Source organism: Lissotriton vulgaris, unplaced genomic scaffold (genome assembly GCF_964263255.1).
Source record: "Lissotriton vulgaris unplaced genomic scaffold, aLisVul1.2 SCAFFOLD_1000, whole genome shotgun sequence".
Lineage (NCBI taxonomy): Eukaryota > Metazoa > Chordata > Amphibia > Caudata > Salamandridae > Lissotriton > Lissotriton vulgaris.
The window spans coordinates 224,611-241,253 of NW_028246706.1; the positions used below are offsets into that span (position 1 = coordinate 224,611).

Here is a 16,643-nt window from a genome sequence, read left to right on the forward strand (position 1 = left end):
TCTTTAGTAAAGTTGCCTCCTCAGCAGTCGTCACAGCCAGAGGAAACTGTAAGAAAACGTAGATGTAACTTTGGACTAACACCCACTTGCCTTGTATGGCACCCCTAAATAAAAGTCTATGCCCTTCGCCATGCTGCCTTTTTAAAGGCATCCTACTATCCTTGGTATGCGCCAAACTGAAATTTTCAGGAACTTACATACCCAGAGTCCTTTGCCAGCCATAACTTTTTCACAAACTCCCACTGCTTGTGTAGACTTAAAACTCACATTAAAAGGTAGCACACCCTCCATATCCCCCATAAACGGTATAGAAGTTTATTTTTTTTCAGTTTTATATAACACAAGCCTGAGAGCAGGGCCTTAGAGCGCTTTACAGGAGAACCAGAACACGTTAAAACATTTTTTTAGGCACAGATAACTTAAATGACTTGCCCATAACGCAAGATGTTGAACGGAGGCTTGAATTCAAGCTTGGCTCCCCTGTTCCAAGGTCAACAGCTCTAGCCACTAGGCCACAATGCCTCGCCTCACAGAATGTTAAGCTGCGGCCAGGATTCCAAGTTTATCAGGTCACCGAACACCCACCCCGCCCAACCAAATATGGTGCACTGGGAACCACAACCTCCTTAACTAGCTATTGTACTATAGATGTCAATTGGGGTAACAAGAAGCTTGTTATTTGGCAAGTAAACATAGCACCAGAAGTTCTGTTTACTTTTACGGTTTTCCTTTTTGTCTTACTCTACCCCTCCATTATCGATAATGGGGTAGCCCCTAAAGTCAACCGGACCTGGTTAGCTCCCTCCCTGCTGCCAGCATCCAGAGGGAGCGGCAGACGACAACACTGAGGCCTCCTGAATATGATAGGGGCATTCTCAGATCCTGGATGAAATACACATCTGGTGATGTGCCTGGAGCACACCGGATTAATTGTACTGTGGCGACATTGAGCCTCTTGGCACTCTTCACTAACCATACCTATTTAGCCAGGCTTGGCTGCAGGTCTAGGTTGCTCTCAAACACAGTCCTGATGAAGACTCGCAGCAAAGGTTCAAATCCCTGATTGCACAGTCGAGTCGAAACGTCAACGCTCTCCCTTGATCAAGACCTGCAATTTACCTTACCATGGCATTGGAATTTGCATTTAGTTCACACTGAAAGTTTACAGATTACTTGTAAATCCTTTTTACGGGCTTGCTGAAACTGATCTTGGTTATCAGTATTTAAAAATTTGTTAAATTGTCTATATCTTATTCTTTGATTCACCATCTCACTTCCCAACAGCACTATTCTATCCTTTCACTTTTCCTTTTGCGCGCAACCTATGTTCATTACAATAGCAATTGAGTTGCTCTATAATAAATATCTTGAAATTTATCAGATATTGTGGCGCTTGTGTTCATGTGCGGTCCATTTAATCGTTTGGGTGCATAAATAATTATTTTTGTACATGCACCATTATCGCTTTGAGGTTATTCATTAATTTAATTGCAATGGCTCTTGCAATTTAAACTCTAATTGATTCTGGTTACTCTACCCCTCAGCAGAAAATCAGTGGTTGTAGAGAGGCTAAGGGTGTGACAAGGGGTAATCCCCATGACATCAACTCCCATCTATTGACTAAATGCTTGTCTGCATGTTGCCTTATGGTTCTGCCCTTTGATGCCACTATCTTTGTCTTTAAATACCAAAGCTTGTACTTTCTGGATGGTGACTGAAATTCCATCATGATATCACAGATAATGTTTTTTTAGCCACGATGTTTAAGAAGTCGCACCCAGATTCAGATACATCTTGCCTATAATTTTTATTATTTTTGAAATGTTAGGTATCTTCTTATCGTCCTGATAAATCTCTTAAGATTTTATGTGTTTGCTGAGCATCCAAACGGAATACAAATAAAATGTACTTTTATAAAGCATTGATATCACAATTTTTCAATTTCACAGCAACGCAGATAACAGTTTGTATGACTTAGTTCAACGGTGCTCAATTTCTCAACCTTTGAAGGGTGGAAGGCTGAGAAGTCCAGGATTCGAACCCGTGACACAGAGACCTTAGCAGTTAGCGCCTAACTCACTTAGCTTCTTTACCAGCAGGTGTTATCCAATACCATGCCAAGATGGCTGATCTACTGAAGCGTCAGGATAAGAGTACCTCCACACCAGCCCTTGGAGGCCAGTAGGCCCAAAGTGAGGGGTGAGGTTTCATTCCATGACAACTACAAACAGATTGGAATCCAAGGGAACATTTTTCATTTCTAGATATTTTTTAATAAGAGCTGTAATGAATTTTCCATCTTTCCAATTAAATCTGGACCAGGATTTACTTTTTCCATTCAGGTTTCTCCATTAATAGCAATTCCTTCAACAGATTTACCACTACCATGAATGCTATTATTTTCCATTACCGCCCAGCCCCATATCAAACCTTCATTATCGTTCAAATTGTATGATGAATCTGACAATGTGCTCTCAACAGACCTCATAGTGGCATGTTTGTGCAAAACGAATCACCCATATAAATAAATAACACAAACACACACACACGTTTTCATTTTATGGATTCAGGGCATCAATGCACACGTGCTTAGCCAATGGTCACAAATGATTGACCACATATCTTTACACATTTAAAAATATTAGCTACAAAAACTTAAATTGCCATTGCAATATAACTAGATTTTAGAGGAAAGACTCTTATTGCCACATGGCCAGTGTCGATCATAGTCTGCAGGGATGCACACCAAGTGTGAGACAGACAGTTTCAGTTCCTGCTTTCGCTACTTTTAAACACTTTTTGTGCAACCTCGCCCTTGTTTTCAAAGATGACCTGTCGGATTTCAAAACTCTGTGGTCTCCCACAAGGTGGGGACTTGGTTGAACATCAGTTCTCCAAATGGTCAACGTCCCATGGGTCTTTTGAAACATGTCCTTTTTTTCAACAGTCTTACCGACCTGTGGCGTATCTTTCCAAATCACAGAAAAATTTCAACAAATTCTGAAATACTGAGTCTGCCTAGAAGGTATGGGAAAGAAGTCCTGGACTTCGTGTTGTGAGATGTGCCACCACCAAACTGACCAAACAGAAGGTCCCCGAGGGGGTAAAGTGATTTAACGATGGCAGTGCGTAATGCATGCAGTTGTTGGAGTTAGTGGGCACCGTAACTCGTTTTAGGGGATGTAGACATATTTTAACTTCAGCTTTTAACCCGGAGCAAGAGAGAGAACGTCGCAATAAAGAAGAAGGAAGAGAAAGACAGGAAAACAATGAGAAGGGGGGAGGCTGAGGAAGAAAAAGACACTTTGAGAGTGAAATAAAGGGACAGGAAGTGGTGAAGGAAGGAGGCATGAAGTGGGATCAAGACTAGGTAGCCCTGGTATTCCACAAAACGGCCATTAATTAGCAACCTTTTCTGACAAACTTTGGGCCGGGCACTATACTCTGTTTCTTAACAATATTAGCTATGTCTGAGCAGCAACTTCATCGGCACAGAAAATGCTCAAAGGCTTCTGTGATTCATGCCATGTACCCACATTACAAATGAAATAAAAGAAGGACCTTACAGAGCACACCTACACCAGGGTCTTTGTCCCTTAGCTAAATCTTCAATTACATCCATATCAATTGAAGGGATATCAAAAACACACACCCAATCCGTATCTTCGGTTTCACCTATTCAGGCAGATGCCATACATAATTAGTAGATTTTTACAAACACAAGGGAACCCTGAAGGTAGGAAAGGACCTTGGGTAACAGTTTAGTATTAGAACAGTGGTCCTTAAACGAAACAATAACGTAATTAGGATAAATATAGACTTGAATAGGTACTATATTGCGAGCGTCCAGCCGGACAATCAATTTAATAAATCAAAAATATCAAAGAATAAAAATACAAAACACAGCAATAATGTGGGACACAATCCTGCATCCTACATGAATACATGACAAATAAATTTAGGACAAAACCATATCAGGCAAGACGGGGTAGCTTGTGGAATATTGAGCACAATTTTTCACAAGCTTAGAGAAACAGTAAGTGCACTTCTTTTATCAAGTGCGATTAACGTGCAAACTGTTTACATTAGTCGACGATGTTTCGATCCATTAAAACGATAATAGGATCATCATCAGGACAGTTAAATTACAAGCCTGAATCAATGAAAATAGCCTGTTGGAAATGAGGAGAATGGAAGGCGATTAGATAACATCTAATACAAAACCGTACAACATCAAGTCAGTTAACCCCTTCCGTGCTCATGACGAGCTCAGCTCGTCATGACGACACCCATTTATATTGGTCCTCAGCACAGAAGAAAAATATGTCAAGCAGCGATGGTGTTAAAGGGCAGTCAGGTACCACCCTATTGTGAAGACGACACATCATGCACGTGGTTGAGTGCAAACCGACCAGAAAGGTGAGACTAGTGAGGTGATGTCTGGTGACACTGAACAGAGTGCCTATAAAATTAAGGCGAATTACTTGCAACAAGGGAATTGTCCGTGAGGGGACATGATGGAACGTGCGCGTGGCCTGAATGGGCAATGGGCTGGGATGTGAATGAGTGAAAAGTGCCAAGCGTTGACGGTGACGCAGGGTTACGACAACCAATCAATGATTAAGGATTGGAATTAGTGCCAAGATGGTCAGAGCGGCTAAAAACTTAGGCTTGGTTGTTAACATGAGAGTAGCACCAAACGTGACACGGATGCAGATGTGGTCGTGCACAAGTACCTTCAGTAAACGCCACAGAGTTGCTTGGCAGAGAGGTGAAAAAGGGGCATGGCCTCGGACCACCTCTCTGCAACGCAGTTCTGTGGTACTTTCTGTAGGTACCTGGTGGGCTAGTTGGGCCCCAGGGACCCTCAGGATTCAAGGGGACTTAATCCCCCAACTTAAAACGTGCCACAGGTTCGTTTGCACACTTGTCACATCAGGCCCCACCCCCTCCCTTCTCCACTGTGCAAACGGGCCCTCTGGCGTATTGTAAATTGGGGGATTAAGTCCCCTTGAATCCTGAGGGTCCCTTGGTTCCAACTAGCCAATCAGTAAGCGCCACAGAGCTGCGTTGTAGAGAGGTGTAAAAAGGGGTGTGGCCTTGGACCACCTCTCTGCAACACATCTCCGTGGCACTTACTGGAGGTACCTGGGGGGTTAGTTGGCCCCCAGGGAACCTTAGGATTCAAGAGGAATTAATCCCTCAACTTAAAACCTGCCAGGGGGCGTGTTTGCACAATGGTGAAGGGAGGGGGCGGGACCCATGTGACATGTGTGTACTTATCCAATCATTCCGCCAAAACCTATGCACTTATAAATTCACCATGCACACTCCTTTCAGTACTCTAATCATGCACCCATACAATGACCCATGCACAAACTCATGCACTGCTACAGTACCCTGAGCACTACCCATGCAGTCCAGCCATCGCCCTGTCAGTACCCATGCACCCCTTCAAACACCCAGCCAGCACCATGTATTTATCCAATCACTCCACTAAAACCCAAGCACTTATAAATTGACACTGCACTCTCCTTCCAGTCAGTACCCATGTACTCACGGAATTGCCCAGGCACTAACACATGCACTGCTACAATACCCTGAGCATTACCCATGCAGTCCAGCCATCGCCCTGTCAGTACCCATGCACTCCTTCAATCACCCAGCCAGCACCATGTATTTATCCAATCACTCCACCAAACCCAAGCACTTATACATTGACCATGCACTCTCCTTCCAGTACTCTAATCTTCCAGTCAGTACCCATGTACTCATGGAATGGCCCAGGCACTAACACATGCACTGCTACAATCCTCTAAATACTTTCCATGCAGACCTCTAACCACCTACACACTACTGATTCACTCCTCCATTTACCCACGTAGTACCCATGCACTCCAGAAAGCCCTCTGTCACTACCCATGCACTCCTCCAATCACCCAGCCAGCACTATGTTCTTATCCAATCACTCCACCAAAACCCAAACAGTTATAAAATCACCATGCACTGTCCTTGCAGCACTCTAATCATCCAGTCACTACCCATGTACTCATGCAATGACCCAGTCACTAACACATCGCGGATGCTTACGGCGGCAGGAGCTGAGAGACGCTGTTAGAATTTCCCTGACTGTCGTTTGAGGTAATTCCCTCCTCCACGGCCTTTCTAATATGCTATGATTATAGGAGTATTGTTTTCTTCACACCTATACAGGGAAATGCTTCACGGACCATCGTGACTAATAGGGGTCCTTCTTTGCCCTTTTTTTTTTGTTATGTCCGACTCTTTGTGTGTACATTAGGAAGGAAAGCTGTGATTTAATCACCGCTGTGTAAATAAAGTGACGGACCGAACCGTTGGATATCGTTAGTGGGCGCCTGTAGCCCCTTTTAGGTATGTGGTATCTCAGGTCTCCACCTACATAAATGTTGAAAAGGGTGTATTTGTTTTTCCTTTTAGGGGCACGTGGAGGTTGTACCGAAAGGGGAATCCGTCCCGTGACCTGGGATTGGATATTGTCCCCTTTGAACTAAGTTTGAAGGTACCTACAGCCCTGTTATGCTTGGAGTGCTTGGATTCCTCACCCTCGCTTGCATGTTTTTTGGAGTGCTTTGGAGTGTTTTTCCTAGTTTCTACACCACAAACTTCTGGTGGAGGAATAAGTTTGGTGACCACATAGTGGTAGTATCTGGGTGTGTCACTGTCTTTTTCTTCCTTTTAGTGGGTGTTGAGATTTATATCTACTTCTTTCTGCTTTCCCTTTCTTGGTCACCTGGTGCATGGCACTGCATTATCGGAGACGTGTGAGAGTCTGATTGGCAGCTAAATTTTTTTAAGTATAATATATGTTTTTACTATTGCTTTAGTACCCTTGTCCTGATGAAGCCATAAGAGACGACTGGCTGAAACGCGACCGCGACTGCGTCAACACCTTTCTGTTAAGGAGTCCCCAAAAATGTTCAATTTGATTTGATGCGCCTTGATAAATAGGTTTCTTATAGGAGTTATACCTCCGGCGCGTTTAGGACTTCCTTTGATGTATTCCACCTAGATTTTTGAGTGGATACTGTGAGAATTTTGTTTATATTTTTTTAGGGTACACACACATACATATATATATATATATATATATATATATATATATATATATATATATATATATATATATATATATATATATATATATATATAGGTTGTTGTATATGTTGTGTATATATTGTAGATGTGTTGTATATATATATTGTATGTAGTATTGTACATAGATGAATGCTAGCTAGGTTGTTACATGGTTGTACAGTTTTTGTGTATATATATAGTAATTGTTCATATTATTTAATTCTTTGTGCGCCACCTTGTCTTTTGACACGTATATATGTTATTATAAACTTGTGTACATTAACGATTTCTAATATTTGTCACCAACAGGATAATTAATTATATCTTGTGTGCAATTAAATGTTAGATTGATCCTTCAGTATCAATTTCTTTACTTCCTTGCTCAGGTATGGGTGGGTGATTGGGCAGAACCCCAATATTTTTTTAGTAAACCAGTCACTAACACATGCACTACAGCAATCCATTGAGGACTGCCTATGCAGTCCAGTAATCTCCCTGGTACTACCTATGCAGTCCTCCAATCACCCAGCCAGTTCTATGTCCTTATCTAATCACTGCGCCAAAACCCAAGCACTTATAAATTCACCATGCAACAGAGGCGTAGCTAGAGCTTGCAGCGCCCGGGGTTATCCTTCAGATTGCCGCCCGTGGTGGGTCCTGGGGAAAAAGACGGCGAGCACCTGAAAGAGGTCCGAAAAACACATAGTATCGCCACTGATAGTCAGCTGAAGCTCACAACTTCTCCTCCACAGGCAGCCCACTGCTAAGCGGAGCTCTGGAATTGGGTGTGAAAGAACTTACGTAGGACGAAACAAGCAAAAACAAATCACTTCCTGTGCTCGTCCTTAAAAAGTGTACAGTAGATTGAGGCATGTTACCTACCTATGCCTTCCAAAGCTACAAATGGAAAAATTGAAGAGCAGGCGCCCTGTACCAGAGTGCCTGCTTGTTTCTGAGAAGTGCCGGTACTCTGTAATTAAACGTACTAGTCACTCTTGAGAAGTGCTGGTACTCTCCAATTACTCTCCAATTAAACATACTGCGCATAGCTGCCAAGGTTTCAGATTACTTATGTGTGACATTTTCAGAATTTCAATGTCATTATGAGTGACATTCAACGACTATGAGTGACACTTTCTCACGAGCAAAATCAAGCAATGAAGACGAGGGAAAAAATAATAACAGAAATGACACCCATTTGAGCAATGAGAAACTTTAAGATTATCTTAAAACTACTGCAAAGTACCAGAAATGGAAGTGCAGTTCTCCTCAACAGGTGCCAGAAGCAACACGGGTAAATTTGCCTCCATGTACATACTCCTTCAAAACACTTCTTCAAAAACGCTCTCACACTTGTGGAATCTCCTCTCATCCTACACTTAACACCTGCTTGCAACGCAGATAATTCACACCGCTTGCTCCTGTGTAAAATTGCCATTCCATGATACAAAAACCTTACCAGAGTGATCATTAAATCCAAACTTCTTCATGTTTTTTATTTTATTTTATTTATTTAATGCGATTTTACATAGCGCAAACTTTACCCGAAGTGCTTTACATAGGAACCAGTTGCAAAACATAAGGATTTAGGATTACATGCGTTACATAAAAGATACAAACAGAAAAAAATGCAAATGTACAAGATGTAAAGTCACACAAGGAAGAGATTCAAACAGAAAGAAAAATTGCAAATGTACAGATAGTAAAGTCACTCAAGAAAGAGATACAAATGGATTTACTCTAAGAGTCACATAGGAATGGTAGAGAGTACAAAGGTCTACTGCATATACTAATGATTAGAGTTATCTCTATATCCATAGGGAAGGGATACGAATGGATATACTCTAAGAGTCACATAGGAATGGTAGAGAGTACAATGGTCTACAGCATATACTAGTGATTAGAGTTATCTCTATATACATAGGGAAGGGATACGAATGGATATACTCTAAGAGTCACATAGGAATGGTAGAGAGTACAATGGTCTACAGCATATACTAGTGATTAGAGTTATCTCTATATACATATATATACAAATAGTAGAATTGGGTGGGAGTAGGGAGGGTGGGAGGTATACTGGGGTATGGAAAAAAGGCAGATCAGAAACATTTGAGGATCGTCAAGGGGGAAACGAGGGAGAAGGGTAAAGGCCGAGGGAACGGACAAGATGGTGGGCCAGGGTCAGGAGAAGGAAGCGGCTGAGAGCAGCAGCAAAATGGTGGCCATAGAGGAGCAGAGCAGAGGGGGGCAGCCACAGGAGCAAGGAGGGAGAGAGATTGGGGGACCACCGAAGCCAAAACGTGTCAATTAGATGGGCAAATGCTCAGTGGCCACTGGGCAGCAGAGTCGCTGAGGATGTTCAAAGGCAAAGTCTCTGGGTCGCAAGGGCAGCCGTGCCCCTCAGGCTGCACGCAGCACGCCAAATGTCTGTGGAAGGCCGTGAGGGTGCCAGAGACGCAGTGAGCAGATGGTGTCTGGTACTGAGTACCTGCACTACTTTAATTTAAAAGAAAGAGCATCTGCACTTCTCAGCACTGCTGTAATACATTTATTGGGAGAGCAGCAGCACTTCGGAGGAGCGAATAGGTACTGTAGATAATAAGTAGCAGCACTTTCTCTATGTTTCCATCTAAAGTACTGCCTATAAAATTTCATTGGTATACGTCCGTCACCCCTCCAACCGCATACATCACTCTATCAGCACTGACAGGCTGCAGAATCCTCAGTCACAGCTGCCACTTCAGGTAATTGACAAGTTACAGGCTCTGGCTTGTGCCTTTTGAAAATAGTACATAGAGCACAGAGCTCGCCTGGACGAACACAAGGACCCTACCATTCCCACATCACACAAGGAGCCAGGGCAGGTGAAGAATTATTTATTTATTTACATCAAAGGCCCGCCCAAAGTGGATCTCTGCCTAGGGGCCAGGGCTGGTGACACAGCAGGGGGTATAGCAGAAATTCAAAACACTTCTGCCTGGTACGAGTGTGAGCGCAAACTCTGGCAGAGCAAACACTGAGAGTTTGCGCATGGATTGGAGGCTATCAGTCAGAAGAACTCAAAATCCTCTGCGACTGTCTGGTCCTAGGGAGTTTACCTGCACCCTACCTTGGGCTGCCAACGAACGAGCCATATTGAAACTTGCCTGACCACACACATCATCAAAGAGCGAGAAACCAGAGTTTCGTCTCAAGATGATAGAGGAAAATTGTTTACTGAAAAAAATTGAGATCAGCGTTTCAGAAGCCGAAAAACGAACTGGGAGAAATGCCAATAATATGCAAGAAACGTACACTGCATACCTTGTAGAGACTAGGTCCGTGGACCCTGTAAACGAAGGACAGAATTCTCCCCCAGACTCTCTTTGGAGGCGGTACAGCAAATTTGCAGCCCGATTCATGAAGCTAAATAGCGCTCGCAAAGGGCCAGATTCTGAGACTCTGGCCCTTTGCGAGTGCGATTTTTGCATTTGGGATTCATCATCCCAAATGCAAAAATCGCTATTAGCGAAATTGCATATTTGTGAGGAATTGGATTTAAGGAATCTCTATTAGAGATTCCTTAAATGCAATTCATTAACTAATTGGAAATTGCGAATTCGCAATATTTGGTCGCTATTTACCACGAAGTCTGACTTTGTGGTAAATAGCGAAAAAATTGTAAAAAGCACTTTAGTGCATTTTTTTCTGTTGCATGTTACACACACATGTCCTTTGGACATGTGTGTGCGCAACACCTGTTTAAATTTGCATTTCAGGGGTGCTACAGGGTGTCCTTTGGACACCCCTGGCACCCTTGAAATCGCTATCTTATTTGCGATTAGCTAATTGCTAATCGCAAATAAGGAATACTCCCCATTCATTCCTATGGGCCTTTAGGCCCACAGGAATGAATGGGGAGTTATTCCTTATTTGCGATTAGCAATTTGCTAATCGCAAATAAGGAATGTGTAGGAATCGCAATTTATTTTGCGATTCCTACATGAATCCCGTTTTGCGAGTCTGTAATAGCGATTCCTTATGAATCGCTATTAAAGACTCGCAAAACGGGTCTTTGATGAATCTACCTGTTGAACTTTTACGGAATTACTTGCTAGTGAACTACCCTAGCGTTGTGGTGCCACCTTTGCCAGAAAAACGAGCTGAGTTTGTTTGGCATAAGCTATCAGCTGATAACATGGATCCAGACTTTCTGGAAAGACGAAGGATTGGTTTGGAAAACTTCCTGCTGCGGGTGGCCTCTCACTCAATTCTGTGCCAAGACAAAATCTTTTACTCCTTTTTAGCACAGGAAAGTGGATGGAAGGAAGCAGTCAATGAGACAGGGTTCCAAACTAAGGAAGATTCGAGATTAAAAGCCATCAATGCAACGTTTAGAGTGAGGAACCCTGACAAGAGATTTTCTGAACTAAAACATTACAGCGGTGAACTGCAGTCTGTCATATCACAACTCCTGCGAGTCCGCGCTAGAGTTGCAGACCGCTTGTATGGCGTGAATAAAGTACATGGCAATTATGGAAAAGTGTTCAGCGAATGGAGTTCCATAGAGAAAGAGAGAGAGTTCCATAGAGAAAGAGAGAGAGAGAGAGAGCCATAGAGAAAGAGAGAGAGAGAGAGAGATTTAAATAGCGCAAACTAGACCCGAAGATATCGGGTATCAGAGCGCTTTACATGAGCACCAGTATCGTTACAGATAGACACATTCATTTTTGTTAGGCACAGGGAGATTAACCGCATCGCTGCGGCGGCTATTCCGCTGCAGCGCCAAGGGGCGGGCGGGGCCGCGCGGCATGCCCATGCTGGTGACGGAACCGCTCCGTCACCAGCTGCGGTAGAGCTGTGCTCATGACGGAGCGGTTCCGTCATGACCCCGCCCACTTAATAGACCGCGTCGCGCAGGCATGACATCAGCGCCACGCAGGCGCGAAATCAGCAGCGCGCAGGTGTGAAATCAGCGCCGCGCAGGCGCGTCGGGCGGGCCAATGACGGAACCGCTCCGTCATCAGCACAGCGCCACCACGGCTGATGACGGAGCGGTTCCGTCATCAGCACAGAAAGGGTTAAGTACCCCAAGACTACGCCAATTGAATGGAAGAGATGTAGCCACTTCACCCGATCGCTCAAAAGATCCTCTTCTATGGAGGACTGAAGAAGTGATAGTGAGTTCCAAAAACTGTGCTTCCGTGCTCCTCACAGGAGTTACAAGGACCAATCTTGCCTTCTCTCTGATTTACCATGAACTTTGATACAAAGACCAATATGTGAGGGTCCTTTCTGATGTCTGTGCAACCTCCTCTATACTGTGCACTCAGCCAGAGCCTGCGCAAACGTCCTTATTGAGCACCTTCTGCAGACTGTGGTTTTTAAACCATATTACGCTACCCTCCCAGAGTGTATCCACCCGAACAATCATGGATCGAAGATTTCCTCTGGATCAAATATGGAAATATCCCTTTTACCATCCTCTCCATCATCTGGGATATTAGCCTGAGGTACCAGAGAATTCTCCTGTCATGGTTCACGTCGGCGGTGTCATCAGTGTCAATGATGGTGCCCCAGTATACGGCTTGAGCATCTTTGTTTGTGCCACTTCTCTGTTTCTGTATCCCTGAAGGCCATATTTGTATACATAGCTGCTCCACAAGAAACTTTTTTGCAGCTTTTCACAGATATCCTGGGTTTCTCAAGAGTCCAAGCTCCATTTCCGCGATGGTTTCTTGTTGTCCCTCATATCTTTCATCTTGCCCCTTGTTTTTCACAGCCATCGTCTATTGGTTAATTTGTGAAAAAATAAGTGCCAGAACTCTCATCAGGATGCAGCTTGCACCAGCCCATTGCTCCTATTATCTCCACCTATAACAGAACCAACTACTAACCATGAAACCGTACAAGTGGGGAGAGGATGTTGTGGCGTAACGGCCAGAGCTGCTGAACTTTGGAGTTGGGAACCAGGTTCGAGTCTCCGCGTAGGCTCAACATCCTGTGATTCTGGGCAAAACACCTAATCTCCCAGTGCCTACAAAAAATGAATGTGTCCTTAAGTGGTGATCATGAAAAGTGCTCCAATACATTTGGGTCGAGTTTGCACTATAAGCTGCTGACGATGAAGTGCTGGTGCCAAGCACTGGAAACCACAGGCTCAAATTAAGCATTGTCGAGTGCCTCTAATTCTACAACAGCGATCTTAGGTCTGGCACTGCCACAGGGCCAGGAACAGTGGGTACACCACTAAAAGTAGGTCCAGTCTCTGCTGAATAGGCCTCAAAGCCTCATAGACTGGCCTACATAGACAGTCATCCATAGCTACCCTTAGCAGGAGGATGCTTGGATGCAGGAGGTCCTTCGTCCCTTTCAATTCTCTGCATAGGGGCGTCTCACTGACAGCAGATGTACAGCACCCTCAGAAAACATTCCAAAAATACCATATCCTGAACTGTCTGTATTACAGGCTACCTGCAATTCACTGAGATCTGAAAAGGCAGAAGTGCCTCCAGTCAGCCTCCAGTTGTCGCAACCAGCATCATTAAAGAGATGGGCCCTCATGCCATCCAAGCGCACCTGCAAGAATTACCACATTCTAACACACTTGCTGCCACAGTTTGCTTGTCATGGCATCTCACTCTGCCACACAGTGGCATGGAACGTCTTTTCATTGCTTTCAGGGAGCCAACCCAGGCATGAGCACACACCACTGCCATCTTCACTGCATCCTTCAACCATCAGCCTATGGGTAGGGCCCGGCCTCTGGGCAACAGCTCCTCGTGCAGGGTCTCTGCCCTGCAAGACCACTCTGCTCCAGTCGCCTGTCAAACCTATTGAGCAGAGTTGTCGGCAGTGGCCTAACATAAGCCCCGGCAGCCCCCGCGGTGAGGGGAGGCCCCCGAGCTCCAGGCCCCCCCCCCTCTCCTCGGCACAGTACACTGGCCTGAGAGCTCTTGACTGAGTATGGAGGGGGGCCCCTCCATGTACTTTGCAGGGGGCCCTCTCACGTTTTGTTTCGCCACTGGTCGTTGGGCGGCCACAGTCTTAGTCTGCACCCCCATGAGCAACACACCCATCAAAACTAAAACACACAAAACCCCAATGGCGGACTTTCACAAGCACTGGGCCTTGACTGGTCAGGAGTTCCATGACTTTGTGGAGGCATCCTTTTGTATGCTGTGGTTTATGCAGTTGTGGGTCGCAATAAGCTTTGAGAAACACGACAAGAGCCTGTGTGTTCTGTTGTAGACCTTCATCACTGGAAGCTCACACTTCAGTAGAACATGTGGTTACTGAGTACGCAGTGCCAAAAATGATGACCATACTCTGATTTACAGGAACAGAGTCAAACTAAACAAGCATTGCTAAAGTCAAGGGGTTTTGGCTGTGGAACCTATTGGCTTTGCCAATACATTTTGCTATCCTAGATAGCCATGTTTAATGTGCATGCGAATGTATTTTGTTTTATATTAACACATCTCATTCAAATATGGCTGCCTTTGATGCATATGCATCAACAGAGAGCAGATTTGAATGAGATTTGGTAAACAAACAAAATCCATTTGGATATGCCGGCCATGCATCTGCACGCACACGAGCCCATCTTGGAAAGGTCAAAAAGCCATTTTAACATGGCTGACCGCAAACAGCACAGCGAGTGGCAAGAAGTTTAAGAAAAAGAAACACTAGAGCCCTCATTTATGGAACTTTGGCATAGGGCAGCGCAACAAGTGACCTTCTGCCTTTCTCCCTGCGCTGTCCCCATTTTGGCAGCCTAGCGTCAATGTAGGCATTCTTGCACCATGGTGCAAAGGTAGCTCAGTTGCAAGTAGGGTTGTTTTTGTGCAGGACTGGACACCTACCTGCACAGAAACTATCCTAAGAGGCATTTTCCTCCTTGTATGTGGACTGCAGTGTGCAGCACATAGAGGAAAAACGAGGAGAAATACTGATAATTGTTCTTGTTATGACTCACCTTGGAAGGCGTAAGGATTTGACGCCTCACCAGGTTTACATGATTTTGTAAATCTAGGGGATCGTCATAATCCATAGGTGTTGCATGGAAACACACACCTCAATGCCCATGGAACGCATCCCGAGCTCAAACGTAAGACGATGCAGCGATTTCTGCTGCGTCCCCTCACTCAAAATGTATGAGGCCACTCAAAGCCATGCAGGGTGGCTTTGTATGGCTTCATAAATCAGATTCAGAGCCCAGCATCACCCATGTACTTCTTTACGTGGTGCAAAAATGACGCAAGGCTCTCATAAATAACCCCCTAAATTGATCTGGGTGGGCAAGAGGATGATAGGTGGAGAGAATGAGGTGGAAGAGAGAATGGTAGGGGAAAAGGGGAGCAGGGAGAGAGAGGACGAGACCATGGTTCCAGCCATGCACTCCAATCAAGGTCTGACGTCAGCAGTGGCAGGATACATCATCCAATCAGAAACCGGGAGAGCAAAATGCTGCTAGGTGGGAAAACGCAAGGATAGGGAAGCCAGCCATAGAATCAGGAGCAGGGAGGAGAGACAGACAACAAAGCCATTAAATCATGAGCAGGGGGGGGACCCAAAGTCCAATCTCTCTCTCTCTCTATATATATATATATATATTGCATTTGAAACAGACCTTGCCAACACACAGCTAAAGCAGGTTACCATTGAGTTTGGTGGCACAAGTGTTCCCAACCAGCCCAGAGGAGAAAGGCGCGGCAGAGCAGGGTTCGGGGGACCTCCAGCTTTGATTAAAACTGCATAACGATTAATACAATAATGTCACCTTGCTTAACCCCATGGCTGGCTTAGGATGTATAAAAATTAAAGCCAAATCCTACACACTTTAAGTGCATTTTAATGTTTGTATTCTAAATATTTACCACTTTGAATTAAACATGAAGAATACACACACTGTACCTGATGGAACAGTCTCAAATACAGGATTAGCGTGGGGTCTTTTAGCAAAGCACATTTTAGGTCTGGCAGTGTAACAGTTTACAAGATGTCGTTAAGCCTTGTCTCTGAAGTTAGGGCGCTCTGCACTATCCCACACAACATGTCGATGTGGTGTTTACATCTCTGACAGCTTTATCTGGGAGTGCAGTCAATGTCTGCCTTCAGACTCTGCAGGGCTTGGCTCTGCTCCAGACAGGGCAGGATTAAGGTGGATTAAAATGAGTTTCAAAACAAGGCTTCGCCAATGTCTGGGTGGTCCAGAAAGAAGACCTCTCCCTGCAGAGAGCATGCACAGAGGGCTCCCCCAGCTTTAATCACCAAATTAACATTGTTGGAGTCCATTTTAGGGTTATTACAGAGCTGAATGAAGGCACTGTAAACTTGAAAGGGAAAACTCATCAATTCTCCCAGAAGGGCTGTTTATAAAGGGCTTGTTCACCCCCCAGGATCCTACCTACAAGACTAAGAGTGCTGCTGGTCAGTGCTTAATTTGTATTTAAAAAAAAAATAAGTGCCAGAGCTCTCGTCAGGAGGCCACTGCAGCTTGCACCACATATTGCCCCTGCCATGCTGCCAATGATAGTAATAACACA

General features: G+C 44.5%; 1 protein-coding gene and 1 pseudogene across 2 annotated transcripts in view; one reads left to right on the forward strand and one right to left on the reverse strand.

The window, feature by feature from the left end:
- RBKS (ribokinase) overlaps positions 1-16,643 on the reverse strand; it is a 572,657-nt gene that overhangs the window by 31,135 nt on the left and 524,879 nt on the right. The gene's annotated exons all lie outside the window — the stretch shown is intronic.
- LOC147665781 (sorting nexin-4 pseudogene) lies at positions 10,312-11,713 on the forward strand (annotated as a pseudogene).